This window comes from Nicotiana sylvestris, chromosome 1 (genome assembly GCF_000393655.2).
Source record: "Nicotiana sylvestris chromosome 1, ASM39365v2, whole genome shotgun sequence".
Taxonomy (NCBI): domain Eukaryota; kingdom Viridiplantae; phylum Streptophyta; class Magnoliopsida; order Solanales; family Solanaceae; genus Nicotiana; species Nicotiana sylvestris.
The window spans coordinates 181,982,884-181,995,688 of record NC_091057.1 but is presented as its reverse complement, the minus strand read 5'-3'; positions in this window follow the sequence as shown (position 1 = coordinate 181,995,688).

Genomic DNA, 12,805 nt, shown 5'->3' with positions numbered 1-12,805 from the left:
GGCGTTCGTCCCATTCCTGAATTTAAACACGCACAGAAAATCAATCAAGAAGTCATTAGGAGACAATTATCCAAAGAAAACCAATTCTCTTTTAACAATTTAGAAAAATGAAGCTTAATTCTTTTTAGAAATCCATTTACCAATTCGTTAGGATTTAAGAAATCAACTGTCAATAAGGTTACAGATATTCCAAGTATAACATGCTTTTAGGTCCTAGACTACCCGGACAATAGCATAATAGTAGCTACGTACGGACTCTCGTCACCTCGTGCGTACGTAGCCCCCACAAATAGGAGCACATAACCAATTATTTTACCTATGGGGACAATTCCCTCTTACAAGGTTAGAAAGAAGACTCACCTCGCTCCGAAGATCCATAACCGGCACTCCACGCTCCTCCGAAGACTCAAATCGATGCACAATGCTCCAAAACTAGCCAATGATTATACAAATCCATTAATATATGTTCCATTACTCATTACAATCTAATTTATAACAATTCCTAACCCGATCGAAAAGTTGACAAAATTGCCCTCGGTCCCACGTGCCCGAATTCCGAAATTTTTCGAAGATAAAGTTTACCCATGAACTCCCAAACTCAAATATATGATTTTCTCTTAATTTCATACCCAAAGTCGTGGTCAAAATCCAAGAATATCAATTTTCTATGTTTTCCCTCAAACCCCAAGTTTTCTACAAATTTCCATGTCCAAATCCGCATATAATCATGTATTTAACTCAAAACTAGCATAAATCACTAACCTCATGCTTGGTGGTGAAAATGGCACCTCAAAGATGCTCCAAAATCGGCTCTAATGGAAGAAAATGGTGTTGAAATGAACCCAACCCCCGATTTAAAAGAGCCTCACTGCCTCCAGCATTTCCGCACCTGCGGTCCCTTGACCGCTTCTGCGGTTCCGCAGGTGCGAGTCACTCTATCGCTTCTGCGGTTTCCTCCAGGCTCCCCTTTTTCCGCTTTTGCGCCTTATCCATCGCAAGTGCGGTCCTGCTTCTGCGGCTCCATGGCCGCATCTGCGGTCTCTTCACTTCTGGACAAAACCGCATCTGCGGCTCTTCTGGCCGCTTCTGCAGCCCAAATTTCGCAGGTGCGGTTATATCAGCAACCAGCAACTTCAGCCCTTTCAAAAATCCCATTTTCGATCTGTTAACCACCCGGAATCCACCCGAGGCTCTCGGGACCCCCAACCAATCATACCAACCAGTCCCAAAATACATTACGGACTTGCTCGAGGCCTCAAATCATATCAAACAATGCTAAAACCACGAATCGAGCTCTAATCCAAGCTTTATGAACTTTAGAACTTCAAACTTCTACTCTCGATGTTTAAACCTGTCAAATCACGTCCGATTGACTCCAAATTTTGCAAACAAGTCATATTTGACGTTATGGATCAACTCCAACTTCCAAAATCGGATTCTGACCCCGATACCAAAAAGTTCACTTCTGGTCAAACTTCTCAAAAACCTTCAAATTTCTATCTTTAGCCAAATGACTCCAAAATGACCCACGGACCTCCGAATTCACTTCCGATCGCGCTCCCAACTCTCAAATCACCATACAGAGTTATTCCCATACTCGGAATCCCAAACGGACATCGATAACACTGAAATGCATTTCAACCCAAACTTATGAAATTTCTTCCAAAATGCTAACTTCCACAATAGGCGCCAAAATGCTCTCAGGTCATCCAAAACCCGATTCGGGCATACACCCAAGTCCGAAATCCTCATACGAACCTACTGGAACCTTCAGATCCCGATTCCGATGTCGTTTACTCTGACATCCAATCTTAGTTAATCCAATTATTTAAATTTGGCATTAATATTTTTAAGCATTGTATATTTTTTCTAATCGAATTATTATTATAAATATCCTCATATTATCTCTAATTAATTTTTATTATTCAATGTTTCTTAACCTTTATTTTATATATTAGACTTCAATTATCCAACTTTATTCACAACATGATTTTTTTTATCATACTTAGAAAATCTCACTTTCAACTTAAAATAATTTTATCCTTCTTTTTTTCTTTATGATGAAATTTTTACTTTTTTTTTCTCTATTTGTTTCTTATTTTTGCTAATATCTTATTTACCTAATATTATTTTATTGTCGTATTGTTTTTTATTAGCTTGTTTGAATATTTCCCAAGGCATGACCTTTTTTATCATACTAAAAAAATCTCATCTCAAATTAAAATAATTTTTATCCTTCTTTTTTCTTGATGAAATTTTTAGTTTTTTTCTTTTTCTCTATTTGTTTCTTATTTTTGCTAATATATTATTTACCTAATATTATTATATTGTCATGTTGTTTTTCATTAGCTTGTTTGAGTTTAATTTTTCACAACCTTTTTTTATATATATAAAAGTGTAGTTTAAAAAATCTGGATTAAAATCTTTGTCTTAATCCTTATTAGATTTGTATAGAATCTATTCAAATTTTGTCCTAAAAATATCAAGTGGCTTTTTTTCAATATGCCACTTGGCTTAACGATAATGCACACAGCCCCTCTTTTAATATATTGGACTTGTTTCTATTAGTATATATATAGTAATATTTTTTAATAACTTACTTTCTCTCATTTTATTATTATTATATTGAATTTACTTCCTCTCAGGTGGCGTTAATTTCCCAGCCGTGAAATCAAGATTCAATTCAAAAGAAGATTCCTTCACCACCGTGAAACCCACCTGTCATTATTCCCCAACCGTCAAATCAAGACTCAATTCAAGAAAAGATTCATTCACCGTCGTCAAATTCACCACTGGCATTTCAAGTAATAGCTGACTATTGTTTCTGATTTATATTGAGCAAGCTTTCTTCAAAGATTGAGAAGATTAAGAAGAATATACGACTTCGTTTGATGCGCCAACCAAATGTGAAGCGTGCGGCAATCTTGAATGATCATCGAATCCTCTTTAATCTTGATGCCGGTTGGGATAACAGAAACGCTTGGGGCTACTGGTTGCACTGGTATGACCTCTGAAACCTAGTCGACCTGAACCCGCTACTCTGAGGTGCGGGCGGCAGGAGTCCGTGCTCCTCCTCGGGCCTGAGTCTGGCAGGAGCAAGTGGGATCAACCTTGCCTGAGCTAAAATACAGAACATGCTCAGAAACTGGGTGAGCATCTCCCGAAGAGCCGGTGCAGTAACAGGCGTCTTAGGTGCCTGCGCTCCAACTGGAGCTACTGGTGGCTCCTTTGTAACAGCTTGTGCGGGTGCTCTGGCTGCATCACGTGGACGTCCTCGGCCCCTACCCCAGCACGGCCTCTCGCGGCTCCAGCAAAATTGAATCTACAATTGGGTACTCTTGCATAAATTCTTGCCAAAGACATAAGTATGTATTGCTCCCATATCGCAATAGTCGCCCAAAGGACCATTAATCTCATTTATGTAGCATACGTGTTTGTAAAGCAAAATAGAAACATAAATGTTAAATTGGTAATAATGTCATTTTTGGAACGAACTAGTCAACCTAGTATGTAAATTTATAATGTTTTGTCAAGTTTTCGAGAGTTCAAAGTTTTTTTTTTTTAAGAAAAAAAAGTTCATTTTAAAAAGTTGATGTGTTTGATCAAATTTTTAATTGAGCACAAATATACAAAAATTTAATGTTGCCTTTTTTTCGTTTACACATATTAATAATAATATTATTATAGTAAAGGTTAATTTATATTAATAAGATATTAGCCATATAATACCAATGTATTATTGATGCGAAAAATCTTATGTACTAATATGAAAATTTGAGTAATTTAATTTAAAATTCTAAGATACTTCTACTATTAAAAAAAATGTTTTTTCTCTTTTAATAAAGATTCCATGTTTTTTCTTCATTATTATCTAAGTGGAAAAAATAATAAATATATTATTCCTCAAAATTTGGGGGCCTAAAGGGCATTCAAAATCAAAAGGGATTTTGGCTTATATAAAGAGTGTATGTAATTTTCTGGGGAAGCCCCCTTCCCCTGAACAAAGCCTGCAATCTTGATTTTACTGGCTGTTTTTGGTTTATAATTTTTATAAATGCAGTATTTGAGTAGCTGCCATAAGACCTCATGTATGGCATTTTAACAATCTGTTGCAAGCTCTATATGTTATGGGCCAATATGTACAACATGGGCTAGGTGGGGTAAAACATAAAAATATGGGCCATTTTTTATTATGGTGTGAAGTTATTTGTTAGACAAGAGGGGTTTCACTGATGGTAAGCAACCCCCACTTCCAACCGAGAGGTTGTGAGTTCGAGTCTCCCCAAGAGTAAGGTGGGAAGTTCTTGGAGGGAAGGATGCCGGGGGTCTATTTGGAAACAGTCTCTCTATCCTAGGGTAGGGGTAAGGTATGCGTACATACTACCCTCCCCAGACCTCACTAAGTGGGATTATACTGTGTTGTTGTTGTTGTTGTTGTTGTTGTTGTGAAGTTATTTGTATTTTCTTGTAATTCAATATCTGTTCAGCTAGATCACCATAATTTGTGTTGGCTTTTTAAAGATATGTTATTAGTTTGTTCTAGGGATGTGCATCGGTCGAATCGGATTGGATTTAGCACATTGATGATAGGCGATAATTACGTATTTTTGTCAATTATTACACTCTAATTTACTGTACTTTAGTTGAGTTTGAGCTTTAATCGCTAGTGTTTTGCACTAATTGTGTGTTTTATGCCTTGCAGGTGTGATTCCGAGCTATATAGATATTATGGAATGAATTTAAGTGGTTTGGAGCTTTGAAGTCTGAGTAATAGCTCAAGGAATTAAGCCGGGATCGCGTTCGGGGATCAACGGATGATAAAACAACAAAACGAAAACTCGAAGAAGCATATTGCGCACTGTCTAGTAAACTAGACATAACGTTTTACTCAGAACTCCATTTGGGCTCCACAATATATGGTTGGAAATCTAACTCAAAGGGCTACAATTGTCATGTTTTACGTTTTTCCAAATTTCAAATGGAACAGGGTCAAAAACCGCGACCGCGGCAGAACCGCGGCAGAGGGCAGTCGCGGACAACTAAAGAATCTGAGAGGGTGTTTGGCCGCGGTTCCGGCGCGACCGCGGTGGAACCGCGAAAGGATGCGTAAATTTCAGGGACCAAAGTGCAAAACACGGGATTTTAAGCCCTAAACCCTATATTAAACCAAGGAAGCCGGCCAAGAAAAAAAATTGGGACATATTTTTGACATAGGTTGGACCTAAGGAGGAGAGACACAATAGGAGCAAGGTTTGGGAATTCTTCTACAAGTTTTTTCTTTCCTCTTCCTATTTTTCATTGTTGGTTATGACTTTTAGTATTGTAGTTTTACATACTATTATGAATAGCTAATTTGTTATCTAGAGTTTTGATAGAACCTTTTGTAGGATAAATTCTTGTTATGTTTTTATATAATTGAGCCGTAGTATAATCTCTATTTGTTCAACTACGTTCTTATTGTAGTTAATTGAAGAGCTCTCAATTAGCTGTGCCTATTTAGTATGTATAACTCAGGAGAGAGTGCATATTTAGGTAATTGTTGAACAACACCACTCCCAGAGTATATGAGGGATCAATAACCGAGGGTTTAAAGGCGGGATTAGGGATAACGAAGCCTTGGGTGCGATATGAAGTGAGCTATATCAAAAGCCAGCTAGCGTAGCTCGGGAGAGTGCGTCTAGTAAATTGTCATGATTACTCGGGAGAGATTTACGGTAATAAGAGTGCTCATGATCGGTAGAGAATACTTAGGCAAAATTATAGAAGACATAGCGGGAAGGATTCCGACAATTGGAGAAATCATTAATCTAGACCTCCTTAATCTTGTCTCCAACTCTTAATATCTTTAGTTGTTAATTTATTATTTTAATTTGTTAATCAATTAGTTAAACACAAGAATCTAAATATCTATAAGTTAGGAACTGTTCAAGCTTGTAGTCTTGGTGATAGTGAACAGTTGTAGCTAAGCCTTAGTTCTCTGTGGGATTCGACTCCGGACTTGTAAGCCGGATTATATTTGCAACGACCGCATTGTCCTTTTTATAAGGCATAGTTGGGCATGATCAAATTTTGGCGCCGTTGTCAGGGAACTAACGGTGTAGCTGTAGGTGTACTTATTGTTAGGTTTCAAGTTTGAACTTTTTTTTTTTTGTATTTGATATTTTTTTTTTGTTTTACTTGTTGATTTAAAAAAAACATGGCATCATGGACTTATGAAAGTTTTGATGTTGGTAATTCTACTTTTAATCCTACTTATGCATATTGTGATGAAAACCACCCTTGGCAAAATTATCAAAGTATTCCCGAGAGCGAGTTATGTGCACCAACTCAATCTTATGTGTGGAATATGTGTGATATGTGTGGTGATCAAGATGGTCACTTTCATGGTTGTGCTTATATTTCTTGGCTTCCCCCAACCCCTTATTATGATGATTTTACGTTTTCTTGTGAGGATAACAGGAACAAAGAACCTAGGGAAGCTGACCTAAAGAAGATCGAAGATATGTTAAAGTGCATTATAGAACAACAAAGTAAAATACAGATGCAGGTAGAAAGGCAAGATGAAACTATTCACAAATTAGAGGCTCAAGTGAGTCAATTAGTTGAAGCTTTTAATGCTCAATATGTTAATATTATGGATAGTAGCCAAGAGCAGTTTTCATTAGAGACAGAAATTGAGGTGCCAATGGAGGGGTCTAAAGTAAAACCCTAACACTCTAACCATCTAGAATTTGAGGATGCCGATGTTGAAGAAGTAATACTAGAGTCAACCAGGGACGTTGAAGATACAAATTTAGTTGACTCTAGTGTTTTGGGTGTTTAGGAGGTCGAAAATCTTGAAGTTCATGTATTGGAGCGTGTTGGACCTCATTCCAAACACTTCTCTACATTATGTTCAGACGGTGAAATGGGAATGGATCTTTACGAGCATAAAAAGGAGTCCAAGGAAGAGGTAGATGGGCCTTATATTTTGAAATTCTCAAGGCCGTCTAGGCAAGGTGACACTCCTCGGTCAAGAGCCAAAAAGTACATAAGACTCTGTCTAATTTTTAGCTCGCAAGAATTTGTACCGCCCCAAGAGCATAATCATAAGCTTGAAGCAAAACTTGGGGTGCGATTCATAAGTTCGAAGTGGAGGCAGAAAGTGATTCACGTCGTGCCGCGACGTTAAATCAAGCGCTTGTTGGGAGGCAACCCAGCTTTACTGCTTTCTTTTATTTTTTGTATTAATTTTTTTTAATTGTATTATTTTTGTAGTGTCAATTTTTTATTTTCTAGGAGCATGGAAAGAAAAGGTATTGGAAGGATATAATAACAAACCAAATGGTTGGAACTAAGTGTGAGGTACCCGCACGAAGGATCAAGCTTGGGAGAAGTCTGAGTATCTCATGAGCTGTTAGTGCTTCGGCCTTTGGCCTACCAGGGAGTCTCTTTTACCCTTTTTATTAGTTATGGTGTGCATTGGGGACAATGCACAATTTTAAGTGTGGGGTGAGGAGATTGTCTGGGGGACTTTCTATGCTATTTTAGTTGTGTTAGTTTAATTGAACAATTTTTTTTAATAGAAAAGATTGGACTTTTCCCGAACGATGGATCTATTAGACAATTTTCTTGAGGGATTTAAGTCTAAAGAAAAAGTACAAAAAGATTTTCTTTTGTTAGGTAGTGTAATAATTACCCCTTGGTTTTTCTTTAAACCACGGTTCTTTTCCAAGGGTTTTATTTGAACCGGGTGTAGTTAGTTTTTTTTTTTGGGGAGTAGGAGCCATTGTGTTGTGTTTTGAATTGAAGCAATATCTCTTGACTTTGTTATGCCTTGAGAATAGTGAGTACTTTGGTTGTGACGCTTAAGCTCAGTGTTTGACTCTTGTATAAGTACCTTAAATTGTATATTCTTAAAATTGCTTAACTGCTTTGCCTAGAGTGTCCGTGAATCCAATCCCGAGTGAGTTATGTGCCATGTCTGTGAGAGGTTTGTTGTATTCTGTGCATTGCATTTGATGTCTAGAACTTGCCCCATGTGTTTGCAAAGCGAAATAGTAGTTTTATTCTGTCTAGGAAGTGATATAGGCATTTCTTTGTTGAGTCAGATATGTATATTTTACCCACCTAATTGTTATGTATCGTAGTTAACCCCTTTGAGCCTATAATCTTATTTCTTTGGTAACCACATTACAAGCCTTACCCATTTGTTTGAATTAACCATCTATTTGAACCATTGTAACCTCTCATGAGCACTTGAATTGTTAGGAACTTTGTAAAAGTTAAAGTGTGAGGTGGTTGGTTTGGCTTTTGAGTGGAACCAATGAAATAAGGAGAAAGGTGCACTGATTTGAAAGAGAAAGAGCCACTTGAATTAACAAAGAAAAGAAAAGAAAAAAAATAGTTGCATTGCTGTGAAAAAAAATATATTCTTTGATAGTGGTGACTCTTGATATAATTGTGCTTAAATAATTTGGGAGTTGATGTATATTGATGTGAAGGTGGAGTTTGGCTTGACATAAGTATGGGGTTTGAATGTTAAAGTATATGTATTAAAGTGCTAAGGGAGTTGTAGTTACTCTTATATCTAAATGTATCCTACCTGTCCCGTAGCCTACATTAACCAAATAAAGTCCTAATTGATCCTAGATTGAATGAGCTCCATTAGTAGAGTAGTATATTACGGGCAAGCTTATGGTGCATCTTTTGTGGCATATGAATGTTATTTCTGAGAGTGAGTGAATTCTTTCTATCTTGAGTTCCTAAGTGTTCTTAAATTTTATTGTGTGGAACTACTCTCTTTTGTTGTGTGAGGGCACTTGATTCATGAAGGAAAGGTAATGTCAGTGACCTCTATGTTAGAGTAAGTAGGTGAATTGTGAATAATGTGTGGTTTTATGAGTCAAATCTTGAGGTGAAGATGTTACGCTTTTGTGCTTAGTCTATTTTAAATACTTTTGATGTGATGAGTTAGGAGAATTATTTAAAAAGGTCGTGTCTATAAAAAAAAAGTGTAGTTTGATTGCTCGAGGATGAGCAATGATTTAAGTATGGGGTGTTGATGATAGGCGATAATTACGTATTTTAGTCAATTATTACCCTCTAATTTACTGCACTTTAGTTGAGTTTGCGCTTTAATCGCTAGTGTTTTGCACTAATTGTGTATTTTATGCCTTGTAGGTGTGATTCCGAGCTATATAGATGTTATAGAATGAATTTAAGTGGTTTGAAGCTTTGAAGTCTGAGTAATAGCTCAAGGAATTAAGCCGGGATCGCGTTCGGGGATCAACGGATGATAAAACAACAAAACGAAAACTCGAAGGGGTATATTGCGCACTATCTAGTAAACTAGACATAACGTTTTACTCAGAACTCCATTTGGGCTCCACAATATATGGTTGGAAAGCTAACTCAAAGGGCTACAACTGTCACGTTTTACGTTTTTCCAAATTCCAAATGGAACAGGGTCAAAAACCGCGACCGCGGCAGAACCGCGGCAGAGGACAGTCGCGGACAACTAAAGAATCTGAGAGGGTGTTTGGCCGCGGTTCCGGCGCGACCGCGGTGGAACCGCGGCAGGATGCGTAAATTTCAGGGACCAAAGTGCAAAACACGGGATTTTAAGCCCTAAACCCTATATTAAACCAAGGAAGCTGGCCAAGAAAAAAAATTGGGACATATTTTTGACATAGGTTTGACCTAAGGAGGCAGAGACACAATAGGAGCAAGGCTTGGGAATTCTTCTACAAGTTTTTTCTTTCCTCTTCCTATTTTTCATTGTTGGTTATGACTTTTAGTATTGTAGTTTTACATACTATTATGAATAGCTAATTTGTTATCTAGAGTTTTGATAGAACCTTTTGTAGGATAAATTCTTGTTATGTTTTTATATAATTGAGCCGTAGTATAATCTCTATTTGTTCAACTACGTTCTTATTGTAGTTAATTGAAGAGCTCTCAATTAGTTGTGCCTATTTAGTATGTATAACTCGGGAGAGAGTGCATATTTAGGTAATTGTTGAACAACACCACTCCCAGAGTATATGAGGGATCAATAACCGAGGGTTTAAAGGCGGGATTAGGGATAACGAAGCCTTGGGTGCGATCTGAAGTGAGCTGTATCAAAAGCCAGCTAGCGTAGCTCGGGAGAGTGCGTCTAGTAAATTGTCGTGATTACTCGGGAGAGATTTACGGTAATAAGAGTGCTCATGATCGGTAGAGAATACTTAGGCAAAATTATAGAAGACATAGCGGGAAGGATTCCGACAATTGGAGAAATCATTACTCTAGACCTCCTTTATTTTGTCTCTAACTCTTAGTATCTTTAGTTGTTAATTTATTATTTTAATTTGTTAATCAATTAGTTAAACACAAGAATCTAAATATCTATAAGTTAGGAACTGTTCAAGATTGTAGTCTTGGTGATAGTGAACAGTTATAGCTAAGTCTTAGTTCTCTGTGAGATTCGACTCCGGACTTGTAAGCCGGATTATATTTGCAACGACCGCATTGTCCTTTTTATAAGGCATAGTTGGGCGTGATCACACATTTCGAATTTTAAATACGGATTTCGGATTTGGCACATTCCACATAGGGCATTCATAAAAGTAGACCGCATAGATTAATTTACCTATGGTGATAATTCTAAATAGTATAATACTAATAATATTGTCAGTATTTAAATAGTTTGAACATTAAAAATCCAGCTATCAGCGAAGACTTCAAATTTCTCTTTTATTAAACACAATATTATATATATATATATAGATAGAGGGGCAAGTCATACAGAAGATCTTCGAAGACTTGGTTGAGAGGAATAGTTATTCTTTTGTAATCGTTTTACTCTTTAATTATGTGTTAAGATACGAATAAAATCTCTTTGTGAGAGGGTTCAAGCGTAGTTCTTCAGTACTTATCTACCATCATTTGATGGGATATGTAATGTTATATGATATTTCTTCTCCCCTTAGCCAAGCTAGAGTTCTAGCTAAGAGTTTACAGAAATTATTAGTTTTTGCCATTATTTTATACTTGTGTTAAAATATTTTCTGAACATATATGAATAATTTATCCATAATTAAGTTATCTTTTTAGTTTTAAAACTCATAAATTCAAATATTGGATCATCCTCCGGCAGATTCTAGCTAAATCAGTTTCATTTCATAAAAACAATTCAAAAATTCTTTAATTTTAAACTTTTCAATTTGTTACAAGTTTGTGCGAGTTTCATGGATATGTTCGTATCTGTCCAAGTCCTTTTTTTATTAATAACTAGTTAATTAACCCGCGCGAATAAGAAAAAAAAATTAAAATATATCTACTATTTCTTATAAAGAATCAATTTACACTAATCAATCATCTCTTTGTGATTTTACTATTTAGCTTTAGCAGCAGGAAACTAATACAAGTATCTTTTGAAGCAAATAACATCAACAGAGGTTTTGAAGAAATACTCTTACTCATACACTTTATATTAAATAAGAAAAAAGTATAAAAAATTAGAGTACTTATAATATTATACTACTCCCATTTAAGAAACAAAAATACTACAAATAACTGTAAGTTATTTTTCCTATGCATATGTGGCCCAATAGGTTAAGGCCCATAATTAATATTTAATTAATTATCAAATTTCATCCGTCCGATTAATTACTTGATGGACGAACCAGATTAAGTGAGAACCTCTATAAATTGGTCCTCTCCCCACCCATTAGGGTTACCGTATTTTTTTTATTTTTTTTCTTCCATCACTAAAGTCGGCGGTAACGTAAAGCTAGGGCAAGAGGCGAGAAACCTATTTCAACCAACGCTTCCGCTTCACGATAATGGATTCCGCTTCAGGTATGTTTTCTATAACGATTATATGTAAGATTATCATGTTCAAGATCCTGGTATGAATTAAAGTTTATAATTACATGTGGTATCAGAGCCTGGATAGTTTGAACAGATAATCTTCGTTTACTCGTACGCCGTGGTTTTTGTTGAGAAAAGTTTTTCAACGAGACTGTATAATATTGATCTATTCTATTTTCCCTTTCCTTAAACAAATTTGGCATAATGTAAAAAGCCTTGAAGGCGGCACCGAAAGGAAAGAACAAAATATTTTTGTAGTTTCTGGCATATTTTATAAACTTAAGTTATTGTCTGATATACTTGTGAGCATTTAGAAATTAAAAAAAAAATTTCTATGTTGAAGTTTAGATTATGACTTCAAGAATAATAATTCCTTAAGATTAACCATAAGGATTCTGCTAGAAACTTTTAGTGTTTAAATTGGTTGACATAAAGAATTCAATGTTGACAATATTGAACCCGTTAATCACATATTTTATGACGTGAGTTATGTGTATGAATGTTATCCGTATCTTGTCCTATATATTTTGAAGCTATTATGTTGTAATTTATTTTATGTTTGTGATTAATGTTTGTATAGTTTGTTTATCACCAAAGTGATCAAACTTGGTTGTTTAAAGTATTCACATGCATAAAATCTTATGATCTCTATTTTGTATGTGCACTTATGTTATATAGTTTGTTAGTCACCAAAGTGACCAAACTAGTTTGTTTATGAAAATATGCATACATAAAATTATAGTTTATCCATAAAATTAATGAAATGCCTATAATTTAAAAATAGTGGATAAATTAATTTTCACTATTGCTAGAACTTAAGGATTTACCCAAAGTTGCATCAATTATTCTATGAATAATGAATATGATGAGGTAAATTAATATTCTTAGTCAAATATATATTATCTGTCCAAAGATGACATATATATTTGGTTAAAAATATTTAATTACCTATTAAGACTGAATGACATTT